The 13,733-nt window shown below is 44.6% G+C and overlaps 1 protein-coding gene across 1 annotated transcript in view; it reads right to left on the bottom strand.

The window, feature by feature from the left end:
* The window catches only part of TRAF3 (TNF receptor associated factor 3), a 65,034-nt gene extending 52,605 nt beyond the window's left edge, over positions 1 to 12,429 (bottom strand). The window contains exon 1 of the mRNA XM_066607487.1: positions 12,155 to 12,429. The gene's annotated coding sequence lies outside the window, so the exon portion shown is untranslated. The remainder of the gene's footprint in view (positions 1 to 12,154) is intronic.
* Positions 12,430 to 13,733: the final 1,304 nt, after the last annotated feature.

The raw sequence follows: 13,733 nt of genomic DNA, 5'->3' as shown, positions 1-13,733 counted from the left end.
GTATTTCCCGTGTCGTTCCTAGTCGATGACGGGGGTACCCACGGCCCATACACAATGCTATTTGCGTACGGGCTGCGGGTTGGACGGTCTCCATTGACTTCAAAGTAGGCTGTCCACACGGAGTCCGCAGCAAAATAGAACATGCTGCAATTCCTCCACTCACGGAATACGCAATTGGTATCTGTGAGTGTGGAGGAAAAAGCGAAAGTACATCCCTTTCAATACGTGCGATTTGCTGTGGATACTCTGTGCGGATTCCATAATAAGAATCCGGTCGTGTGAAGCCGGCCTAAATAATGGCAGCGGAGTGCTGACTACTGTTTAACATGAGTTTAAATGTAACATAGTAACATAGTAACATAGTATGTAAGGCCGAATGAAGACATTGTCCATCTAGTCCAGCCTGTCTATCCTACTGTGTTGATCCAGAGGAAGGCAAAAAACCCCAAGGCCAGAAGTCAATTAGCCCTTTTGGGGAAAAAAATTCCTTCCCGACTCCCTAATGGCAATCAGACTGTTCCCTGGATCAACCCCTAATAGTTCCTACCTGCCTATATACCAGGATTGACACTTAACCTAATATTTATATCCTGTAATATCCTTCTTCTCCAGAAAGACATCAAGTCCCCTTTTAAACTCCTCTATGGATTTTGCCACCACCACTTCCTCCGGTAGAGAGTTCCACAGTCTAACTGCTCTTACAGTAAAGAACCCCTTTCTGTGTTGGTGATGAAACCTACTTTCCTCTAATCGTAGCGGATGTCCTCTTGTTACCGTCGTGGTCCTGGGTGTAAACAGATCGCGGGAGAGATCCATGTGTTGTCCCCTCATGTACTTATACATGGTTATTTGGTCGCCTCTTAACCTTCTTTTTTCTAGAGTAAATAGTCCCAATTTGGATAGCCTCTCTGGGTATTCCAGTCCCGTCATTCCATGTATTAGTTTAGTCGCTCTTCTTTGAACCCCCTCAAGCACTGTGACATCTTTCCTGAGCACCGGTGTCCAGAATTGTACGCAGTATTCCATGTGAGGTCTGACAAGTGCCTTATATAGTGGGAGGATAATGTTCTCGTCCTTCGCCCCTATTCCTCTTTTGATGCACCCCAAGACTTTATTTGCCTTTGCAGCGGCTGACTGGCATTGGTTACTCCAGTTTAGTCTATTATCCACTAATACCCCCAGATCCTTTTCCATATCACTTTTCCCTAGTGGTACCCCATTAAGTGAATATTCGTGACATCCGTTCCTCTTGCCCATGTGCATAGTCTTACATTTTTCAACATTGAACTTCATTTGCCATTTTCCTGCCCAAGCCCCCAGCTTATCCAGGTCCGTTTGTAGCCGCACATTGTCCTTCGTTGCATTAATTACATTGTATAATTTTGTGTCATCTGCAAATATTGATATTTTGCTGTGCAGCCCCTCTATCAGGTCATTAATAAATATGTTGAACAGAGTGGGGCCTAATACTGAACCCTGTGATTGGCTAATCCTGAACACAACCACATCCCCAGATATAAGAGGGTGCGAACACTTATACAACCACATTATTTTAGTTTATTTTTATTTTTCTACCCTAAAAAAATTTCAGTTTGTTTTCCAGTGGAATTATACAGGTAACGGGTCACACTGAGGGTGGGAATACATCTGAAATTATATATTTTTGTCGGATTTTTCAACATGACAAAAACCTGGCATTATAACAGGGGTGTGTAGACTTTTTATATCCGCTGTACCTGTAAGGATAGGGAAAGGATATGACTAGTTTATTTGTGGTAAGGCTTATACAGGTACACATTTAGGGAAGAGGGTTTCTGTGTGGTCAGAAAAAAAGAAAATTCTGCACACAAGGCGCTCCGAGAAGGGAATTCCCCAGAAAATTACAAGTAAAATGTTCCTTGAAATTCAGCAAATCTTAAGGAAGAAAAAAAATAAATAAAATTCTCCTACCTTAACAAAAAACACCTAAAACTTGGGACAATCACCAGTAAATAATACAAGATTACTAGGATCTCAGTATTCCCTAAGGCTGGATTCAAACAAACAGATGCATATTTGCGCCTCTCAATGCAGAATGGGCATTGTGTATTGGCACTAACAACTGCATGCAAATACGGTTGTGTGAAACTGGCCTAAAGCAAAAAAATTCAAGACATGTTGGTAGAGACTACATTCACCTGCCATTGAGGAGCCTGATAAAGGAGAAGGTAACGCATAATAAAAATTTCCATGTACTCTGATTGCCATTAGTGTTTCTTCTGTTTTCCTCACCAACTCCAATGGAATTGCATTGACTCATCTGATCCACACTCCGACCCATGTAACCCCTAGTCTAAAAGACATCACTGCATCCATTCAATGATCAAGAACAAAGTAATAAAGCAGAAGATCAAGTCTAGAATTACCTGTGTAGAAGGTACCTCTACCCTCAGAACACCATCCCCTCCACTTAAAAGGATAGAAACTGTGATGTGGTTCACCAAAGTTGGCAATACATAGCTCCATGAAAAAGTTAGGCTGAGAATCGTACACACATGGGGGGGTGGGTAGAAAAGCTTCTCAAATTGGAAGCGATGGACATCCAACAAGAACATTTGTTGATATTTCCATGGGTAATATCAAGTGCTTCCAATTACCAAGGTAGAACAATTTAAACCACTTTCATAAAGGTTTCAATGTCTGAATTGGGCCAGGTTCACTATTAAACAAGCTTTAACAGAACTGTCCACTTAGTACCATCCTATAAGGTACATAGAGGTAACAGAGCAGGGTTTTAAGAGCAGAGGTGGCTACATAAAGTGGTCACATTCTGGAAGATTGCTACAGTCCATGCAGCACACTAATGGTTGATTTCAGTGGACACCAAGATCATTGTAATGAGGTTGTCCAAAGTGGCCACAGACCTTGATCAGCTATAGAAGGGGGATGGTGTCTACTTCTGGTACCCATACAGAGATCAAAGATGTTGGACCATATATACCACCCATATAAGGTGTAAAGATGAGTAGCATGAAATAAGTGGGCAGGGCAGCTGAAGGGAAATCAAACTCATCATTTGCTGCCCTGGCAAGATCATCACAAAATGCAGACTGTACTCCGCCTATGGTACAGCAGACACAGGACATCCTGAAATAGCCAATGCTGCAGGTAGACTGCAGGGGGACAGGTGAGATGTGCTCTATTACTGGATCATTCCTGCTTGTACAAAGGACGATTGCCTAATACACTTCTACTATGAGTCTATGACAGTTTCTTCATATGAAGATGCAGGTTCATGTTTAGTCCGTCTTTAGAGGAAGCTTTTGTAGCCATATAGTTATTCTGGCCACAGAAAGGTTTTACAGCTTCATCAAGGGAATTGTAACAATCATAACTGTGTTTATCAAGTCTGGCTAAAAGTAAAAAAGTGTCATAATTGCAACCAGATTCCTTCTTTACTTTCCACAATGCCTCTGAAGAATGAAAGCTGGAATGTGACTGCATGCTTTGTGGAATAATTCCCCCTCCCAAAAAGTTGAAATACGAAAGCAATCCCATTTTTTTTTTGTTCCCATCTAGCCAAAGAGTTCGGACCAACTTCCCAATATGGTCTTTTGTGCCAAATCCAGCCTTGCATGGCACATCAAAGTTACGGGATGGCTCCATACAACTACAGATATTACACAGAGCCATAATACAGAAGCGATGGAGGGTATGGGGCTATAGTATACCAGCATGTGCCGCCATTTCCACACTCAGGTTTTAATTTGGATTTGAAAGGAATTCAACAAAATAATTGTGCTGTATTATGGAGTTGTACTTCGTTTTTAGGGGAGAATATCTCCATAATATGATGTCGCATACAGGTACCATATAGCAGCAATTGCTCCATATTACAAGGATCTAGTAACTATGTTCAGGACTAGAGATAAGCGAGCATACTCGCTAAGGACAATTACTCGAGCGAGCATTGTCCTTGGCGAGTACCTGCCCACTCGGAAGAAAAGGTTCGGGTGACGGCGGGGGGCGGGAGCGGCGGGGGAGAGCAGGGGGGAACGGAGGGGAGATCTCTCCCCCTCTCTCCGCCTTGCTCACTCCCACAACTCACCGCTCACCCGCGCCGGCACCCGAACCTTTTCTTCCGAGCTGGCAGGTACTCGCTAAGGTCAATGCTCGATCGAGTAATTGTCCTTAGCGAGTATGCTCGCTCATCTCTACTCAAAAGCCATCTTTTGAGTGATCATCTTTGTATCTAAATTCACCTTTATATTCCAAGACATCCTAGACTTTCGGGTGCTGACGGGGAGCGGCGGGGGAGAGCAGGGGGGAACAGAGGGGAGTTCTCCCTCTCCCCCACCCCGCTCACTCCCGCAACTCACCGCTCACCCGCATCTTTTCTTCCGAGCGGGCAGGTACTCGCTAAGGGCAATGCTCGCTCGAGTAATTGTCCTTAGGGAGTATGCTCGCTCATCTCTATTCAGGACCCATTCACACAACTCCACTGCGCGTTAACCCCAAGACTCCCTTAAAAAAGCCGTATTCAAAATCCATGGGCACCACTTGAATGCTTAGAATGTTACAAGGATGTGATGTTCCTTTGCATGCCCATTACTTAGGTATTCTCCATCCTCAATAGCTTCCAAACAAATGTCTTAGGCTACCTATACAGAGGTGAGCACCATACCTGGCTGAAAAACTCGGCCAGATATCGCACTTGGCAAACTGCGTTTTACCCACAGATGTGAGGGGATTTACATACAAAAACGCCTCGCATCCCTCCTGTGAAATTCCGATCCTCATGCGCGATAGAGGTCTCAATTAGAAACCTCGAATCGCACACGCAAGCACATCGAACGGCATGCAAGAGCCATGCAATGCATGGAAGGTCCTATTGAGATCAATGGCCGAGGCATTCCGAGGAACGGGAAAAGATAGAGTATGTCACAACTTTTTCCCCTCACCGGATCGCTCGTGTATGTGACTCCGTTCAAAAGAATGAAGTCCATATTCACGCTAGATATGTGAATCTCGCAACGCACAAATCTCGCACGAGTTTCTCGGCCGTGTGAAACCGGCTTTAGTCCCTGAATAAGGTGCTGTGGCAGCTTCACACATTGCAGATTTTGGTGCAGATCTACAGTAGATTCAGCCTTTTAATTGAAATGGTGAAATCTGCTGCCGATCTGCCCTAAACCTGTGACTTGTGAACACACCCCACTCAAAATTCCCTAAGAAATCCACAGTATGTAGAATTACTCTAGAATGCGTCCCTTCAGTTAAGAACATTCACATGTCAAGTCTGTTTATCACAAAAGACAGTTTTAATGCAGCTAAAGTCCACTGACGTCTTCGGCTTGTTGACTCGAACTGTTTCCCTCTTTAAGTGCTACTGCTCCTTTAATAAAAATCCCCTAACATTTCTGTGAGGCACATGTCCATTGCAACAGAGTAATCCCAGCCAGAGAGCACGAAAAGGAAGCTAAACCTTCTTGCAGGCTAGAAACGATCAGCAGTAGGTGCCAGAAATTCTACGGGTGGCAATTTTAAACTGCACCCCCCCCCCCCCCCAGTCACACCCAAGGGGGATCACAGGAGGGACCCCCGCCAGCTTTCTGGTGTCACCCCCAAATAAATAACAGTTCAAAACACACACCTTTCAACAATTAAGTTTTAGGGCTAATGCCCACGGACGGATTATGACCGCGGAATTCACGGCCAAATGCCCGTTGCAAATTCAGCAGCAATTACCTCCATAGGCATGCTGTGGTAAATGATTCTCCCCTGCCTACGAGCGGAAATCAACGGTAATTTTCCGCTTGCTGGGGAGAATCGCAGTATGTTCTATTCTGTGCGGAAAATCGCACAAACAGGTTCCATTGCAGTAAATGGAAGCCGCTCGTTACACGCGATTCTACGCAGTGGGCACTGCGGAAGTACCGTGACAATCCGTGTCACAGCCCAGCTCCGGCGCATCATGCCCCGCACTGCATGGCTGAGACGCTTGCGGCAGATCTAGAGAGGTGAGTATGGGGTCTCTGTGGGGCGCCAGGTCTGATTCTGCTGCAAGATTTCGCAGTCAGCATCAAACCCGGCCGTGGGCCTGAGCGTTTAAAGGACATTTCACACAAAATGGAATATGCAGTCCTGACCACAATCCACCCTGCAGATCATGATGCGGTATTGCTGGCAGGATCAATTCTGCAGGTTAGCAGTGCGGATTGTGGTGCTGAATACTGCACAGGAGGGCATAATTCCGTAACGCAGGTTTTAAGCCATTTTCAATTCCACATCAAAATTTGCAGGTAGCCGGCAAATTTCAGGTATCTAAGCCCTCTAGGGTGCCTTCACACTTGTGAAGAAATCGTGTGATTCTAGAGTGAGTGAAGACGCAGAATTATGGAACCAATGATTTTCAACGGTTTCATTCCCATTTGCGATGTTTTCACTCCTGCGATATGGCGTTAAAAAATGTTTAAAAAATAAATAAAAATTGTAGCATGTCTTATCTTTCTGAGTTTTGCTCTTTTTTATCTCCCATTTTTCCTATGAAGCCTCCTTTTTATCGCATCGCAAATTACAAACCTGCGATTTTTGTTTGATGCGAGTTAACATTAGAAACTCCGACTGTCTATCGCGAGAAAATCGCAAGCGGCAGCGATGCGTTCACAAGAAAAAGCATTGCTGATAAATTGCATTTTTGGCGTGATTTTCCTGCGGCGATATCACGATCGCCAGTGTGAAGGAGCCCTTAAAGGGAATCCGTGAGCTCGGAGCAGCACCATAAACTGAGATATGGCGCTGTGCGGTGATGATGAGCTAGGCAATGTATCTTTTATACTTACCTGCTCCTCTGTTCCTGCGCTGTTCCCCAAATCTTTGTTTTCAGAGCACAGTGCGTGCACGCTCTCCCTCCCCTTGAGTTCAATGGTAGAGCGTGAGCACAGCGGTCCAAAAAAAAGGAAAAAAATCAGTTATATTTTCAGACGACGCGCAATCTTCACTGGAGGACAGCGTGGGGGTACATATATAAAAATAACACCCTCTTCCACTAAATCGTCTTCACAAACAGCACCAGAACTGAGTTTAGTAAGTAGCAGGTTCCCTTTAAGGATTAAGATTTTAGTTGGCCGCACATGGAAACATTTTATTGCTACATTAATCACTTGCTACAATAGTTTACAGGTGAATTGCACCTTTAAAATGTCATCCATGGACAGGTGTGGTTATTGTGCGCCAAATCCTGGTAAGCACCTTTAGGGTGTGGGCAGACGAGCGTAGGCGTATTTACGTTCGCACGAGCGCAACGTATAATCGCCCGAGCGATCGTTTTTCACCGATCACGACCAGAGCTAGAAAGCGTATTTTCGTTTGTTCCTACTTTGCAAACGGTCTTTTCGGCGATCGAATATGCGTTGGCGCGTATTTCGGTCGCATATGTTCCGTTTTTTTTCGAATTGCCGTTTTTACGCGCCGTAAAATCGCCCATGTGAACGAATACATTCGAAACCATTGCCTCAGATGGTCACGTATATACGTTTGGTCGCAAAAACGCGCCGTTTATGCGCTCGTCTGCCCGCACCCTTACTTTGAAGTGGTCAGGAGTTGGAGGTCCAGGACCTCATCTAAAGGTAATGAGAGATGGAGTTCCCCTTTAAGTATCCAATGACTGGTATAAAGACAACTTCCATGAAATCCAGGATCCAGTATTAAAAAATGTAAAAATTAACCATTAAAATCTTTCCCACCCTCATCTGAATATGTCTTTAGAATGATATGAATGGCTATATATATCTACACATACATATAAACAAGTGTGATAGCAAGTCTGCAAAAATGGCAGAAAAATAGAATAATCTGGTCTCTATTTAAGGCGCTTTCAAACAGGTGTATTTGCAAGTGCAATTCACAGAGAATAGAACCAATAGGTTCGTCCTCATGCGCATATTTTCCTGCGCATTTTGGTCGTGCAAAAAATGCAACATGCTCCGTTTTCCTGCGTATTTGTGCACAAAAAGTCCCCATAGAAGTCATTGGGGATGTTCAGATGCGCGCGCAATACGCTAGGAGATACGTGAAAAATAACACATCTGGAACTCAGACTAATTAGCCATTTCTATTGGTTCGCCTTTGTTTGCAGCGTGCAAACGAACATGCTTTGCGGGCACAAAGAGAACAGTAAAATACACTGATATGCATGCAAAAAGCACTGTTCATTACGCAAATACACATGCGCTTATGTGAAAGGGGTCTTAGTGCGTTTTGTGCGTCTCGCAATGCATAGGAAAATAGGCCATGTAAATACATCCTTACTTTATCAGAAAGGGGGAGAGAGAGGCCCATAGGAGTGCTCGTTCACCACTGCAGCGCCCCCAGAGGACTCTGAGGTACTGCACACCTCTAGATCAGTACTTGGTTTTTCCCAGAAAGAAAGCCCTGTAATTTAGTTTAATTTACTTCTTGTTGCATTTTCATATACGTCTTTTTTTTCAATAAAGGCCTTTTAATGACTGTCTTCATACTTTGTCTATATAGTACTTGTTCTGTATAATACTAGGTATTCTATACAATGCTTAGGGAAAGTATAGAACATATTTGTACTCACATTCTATAGATTGCCTAGAAATTCTATACAAAGAAAACCTCCAGAAAATGGCAACAGAACATCAGACAGGCAGAGGTGCCATGCAGCTTCCTAGTCCTCTATGGGGGGATCCGTACAGGTCTGGGTATACGAGCCCACAGACTTCGTAAAAAAAAATATAGACCACCACTACCCAGACTAAAGTTTGCCCATTGAGCACAGGCTCAAGACCAATGATGCCAAACCTTGCCCTGCCCCGGCAGAAGGCAACTATACACACCTTAATGAATGAAGCAGCTCTGTGAATGTTTCCCAACAATAGGTGCAACGCTTCCAAGGAGCAGACTCCATGTTCACAGTAGAGACCAAAGGGGAAAAAAAAGTAATGCAGTAAACCAAGGGGCGATCAACCCTGCACATCTTATTGAGGATATTGGAGTGCTGCTTTTATCCCTAGTCGGTATATATGGTGAAGATGTCCGTTTCAATCATTGGCTGACCACAGAGGAGCGCCCTATTTTAGAAAAGTTATAACTTTTTACAAACTTGGCAAAAAAAACCCAAAACACATGGAAGAAATAAAGACCACACAATGGTAGATGTCCCGACCTTGAATGTGACATGTGGCCCTTTGATGTAGTCAAAAGCCATAGTAGAGGCTCCTATAGCATCTAGCTGACCACCGCAGATGATCAATACACGCAGAGTTAGGCCTCATGTCCACGGGGAAAATAAGAATTAAAATCCGCAGCGTTTTTTCCGCACGCGGATCCGCGCCCCATAGGAATGCATTGACCACCCGCGGGTAAATACCCGCGGATGGTAATTAAAAAATTTCTGCAGCATAAAAAAATGGCCATGCTCCATTTTAGTGCGGATCACGCGTGCGGGAGCTCATAGAGCAATTAGCTGAATTGATCTCCCGCATGAAAAATAAAAGACAATTACAATGCATCCGCAGCCCAAATCCGCGTTACAAATCCGCAGCGGATCTGATTTTCCCCGTGGACATGAGGCCTAAGGCCTGCTCACACGAGCCTTATTTCATTGCATATTACGCACGCAATATCGCAATATACGCAGTTAATGGAGTCAATGAAAGTACATTGATTTTCATTGATCCATTCAGACTTGCGTATATACATTGCATATAAAGCGTGCGTAAAAAAAAGAATGTAGCATGTTCTATTTACAATATATTACGCGAGATATAGAGAACAGTAGGATTCTAGGTGCGTATGAAACGCTGTACATACACAATTACATTTTATTCGCAAAGTCACTAAGTGGCAAAGTGAGAAATTAAAAAAAATATATGAACCCAGTAAGCCTGCGCAAGAAAACGTGCGTAAGATACACTGCCATGCGCACTCCAAAATCGCAGCCATACCAGCTCACACAGTGGTAAACCGCTGCGTTCTACGTATTTGTATCAGAGGCCGGTGTAAAGAATGTGGAGGCAAAAATTCCAGAAGATCTAAAAAGAAACATCCGGACAAACGTTACTCAAGACGAGGGAACAGTCTGTAGGTCTGACGAAGGTTACGGAGAATGACACAATGCTGGTAGTAAGCATTGCGCAAGAGCAGCAGGAACGCGCGATCATGGAATTACCTCACATGGTCAGCACATGACGTCTGGAGAGACGTACGCAGCTGACAGGCCTCCAGTGACCTCAGACATTCAGAAGCCTATGTGAGGCCAGCAACAATCTGCAGCTGTGCGAGCACCACAATAGTGTCATGCAACAGTTCAAGCACCCAAACAATGCCAATCATAATACACAGGTATAGGTGTGTTCTATATTACAGGTTCACTCAACAGCTTTGGGGCAGAATCAGAGAAAACTTCACAATGCAATGAATAAAAATAAACAAGTTTAAATCTCAATGTAGCATATTCTAGACAACACGTTTATCGAGGGTGGGTCAGGAAGACGGTATGAATCACAAAGTAGCAATTATGTTACAGTATGTCTTTATGTGTAATATGTGTGTTTATAGAAGTGGAGGAATCTATGTAGTTGGATATGGGTGTGTGTATAAATGCAGGCATGTATGGGTAGGTGTGTATGAGCGCAGGACTATACAAATATAGGTGTGGATGGATATACATATAGAAGATATGTGTGAGTGCATGAATATATACCAATAGAGGGGAGTGTGGATGAATGCATGTATAAACATCGGTATATATATATTTAGGAGTATAAGGGCCGGCTCACAGGAGCGTATGCATGTTCTACCGCTGCGTATGGAAGTGATTTTGCACTGTGCATGAACGTGTATCTCACGCACGTTGCGCAGTCTGACTTTTTTTTTTAATCTCCCGCTCTACATTACATATAGGTATGAGTACAGATGTGTGCAAGCATGTATGCAGATATACGTAGGTACGTGTGCAGATTTGCATGAGTACAGATGTGTAAGCATGTGTGCAGATATTACATATAGGTATGAGTATAAATATGTGTAAGCATGTAAGAGATATTACATATGGGTATGTGTGCAGATATACATAAGTACAGATATGTAAGCATGTGTGCAGATATTACATATAGGCATTAGTACAGCTGTGTGCAAGCATGTATGCAGATATTACATATAGGTATGAGTACAGATGTGTGTAAGCAGATATTACATATAGGTATGTGTGCAGATATGCATAAGTACAGATATATAAGATATCTGCTTACACACATCTGTACTAATGCCTATATGCAATATCTGCATACACACATCTGTACTAATGCCTATATGCAATATTACATATAGGTATGTGTGCAGATATGCATAAGTACAGATATACAAGATATTACATATAGGCATTAGTACAGATATGTGTGCAAGCATGTATGCAGATATTACATATAGGTATGTGTGCAGATATGCATAAGTACAGATATGCAAGCATGTGTGCAGATATTACATATAGGCATAAGTACAGATGTGTGCAAGCATGTATGTAGATATTACATCTAGGTATGTGTGCAGATATGCATAAGTACAGATATATAAGCACGTGTGCAGATATTACATATAGGCATTAGTACAGTTATGTGTGCAAGCATGTATGCAGATATTACATATACAGATATGCAATCATGTGTGCAGATATTACATACAGGTATGAGTACAGATGTGTCAAAGCATGTAAGCAGATATTACATATAGGTATGTGTGCAGATATGCAGGAGTACAGATATGTAAGCATGTGTGCAGATATTACATAAAGGCATAAGTACAGATGTGTGCAGACAGTATAGATTACATGCAGAAGTTTGTGATGCCTATAGATGACTTCTGCAGGTGCCATAGAACCCCGATCACCGGACGGGTAGATACTGTGATGAGAGGATACGAATGACCTCGGTGTGCATGAGGAGTATACTGGTGGCGAGTACTGAGCTGCAGGAGTACAGCGGAGAGTCCACTGTCCTCCATTACATCAGCCATACTGAGCAGACAAACTTCTGCTTCCCCCCTAGGCCCGCTCAGCCGGCGCTGGCCCTTTAAGCCCTTGGTCCTCCCACACCAGCAGGCAGAGAACGGGGTGCTAGCGGGGGAGGGGAGCCCGGACCCCTGAAGTACTTACTAGTATTCACCCGCCGCTGCCAGGAGGAGAAGGAGCACGCCCGGCTCTCTGCTCACAGCAAATGGACTAGAGCCGACATTGGGGAGGTGAATCGGGCCCGGCATGAGGCGAGGAAAGCCCCTCACGAGGCGTCCTCCGAGCGCCGCCCCGCTTCTGGAAAGTCCCTACCAGCACTTCCTCTGCCGCATGGAAATCCCCGAGTGAGCGAGTGTGAAAGAGCAGCTCTGCCGTGCCACCCCGCCATGTGTGCGGCCGGGAGGTACACAGCACCGCTGCTGGCCAATGTGCGGCTCACACAGGGTTAATCTACAGGAGTCAGGGGGCTTTAAATCTACAGTGTGAGATCAAAACAATCACAATCTGCCCGATTATTGGCAATTATTGCATTGTTTTCTATGAAAAAAAAATTGCATCCAAGTTTGATGTTTCTTTAATGTAAAGTATTGCAGCAGCCTGATTCTTATTCCTCCTGGTGTGGCGATCCCGTGTACAGCGATGTGCCGCGCTGCGGTTACCGCTCGGGACACGAGACCATTGCAGAAGAAGTAGGCGGTGTACAAGCGGGATATTGGCCCGATGTTCGCGATATCGCACTCGCCTGTGTGAACGCTGCCATGGGGTGCGTGCACCGGACCAGAGGCCCAATGTCCACGGGCGGATCTGATTTGCGGAATCCGCGCCCGTCACCCGCACGGAAGATCCGCAAATCAAGCTGCCCATTGGGATACATGGGTGTCCCCAAATAAAATAAAGCATGCGGATTTGATTTGCGGACCTTTTGGTCCGGAAAAAAAAAAATTGCAGCACGCTCCAATTCAGTGGAAGAACTGCACAGACAGCTTCCATTGAAGTCAATGGGATCCGTCTGATCCGCAGCCCGTCCACAACTGAATTGCGGATCCCATGGGAAAGCAGGGGTTTAAAAAAAAAACAAAAAAAAACTCCACTGCGGCCGACACATCCGCAGTGAAGAAGAGAGGAGCGGACGGGTAAGTAGAATCCCGCAGGGTCCGTGGCCATGGCGCCTTACAGCCCGAAAAATAAGACAAAAATGGCACTTGTTCATTTGAATGGACGCAGGCACATGTTTGACTGTTGGACCTGTGCGGGGTCCCTACATCGGACCGCTCCGGACGTCCATGTGCTATCTAGTGAAAGTCGCTCCTGATAGTAATGCTCAACTTTAAATCCCTCCATGTGTCTGGAGTTATGGCCCTTTTACATGGGCTGCGAATCTCCTGATCCGACGGTATGAGCTTAGCGACATCACCACCAACTCGGCGAGCCCATATAGACCGCGCGATTCTCGTGCACAGGTCGTTCAGCGTATGACAATCCTACCTGAAACGCTGAACGATCACTGCTTACACCACATGAGCCGCCGCTGATTCCTATCATCAAAAGGTTTGCATGGATGATAAATGGTAACATAAAAAATGCGACGACTCCTGCAAAAAAAACTCCATCCATTCACAGCAATGTTGACAAAAAAAGATAAGTTAATGGCATTGCAGAAGGGCCCACACAGCCGATCGGTCGGGCAGCGGACCCCGGCTGATCAACTATTGATGACCTATCC

The sequence above is a fragment of the Eleutherodactylus coqui genome, chromosome 6 (assembly GCF_035609145.1).
Source record: "Eleutherodactylus coqui strain aEleCoq1 chromosome 6, aEleCoq1.hap1, whole genome shotgun sequence".
Classification (NCBI taxonomy): Eukaryota; Metazoa; Chordata; class Amphibia; order Anura; family Eleutherodactylidae; genus Eleutherodactylus; species Eleutherodactylus coqui.
Note: the sequence above shows the minus strand (reverse complement) of the source record. Positions and strands in the feature narration are given on the sequence as shown.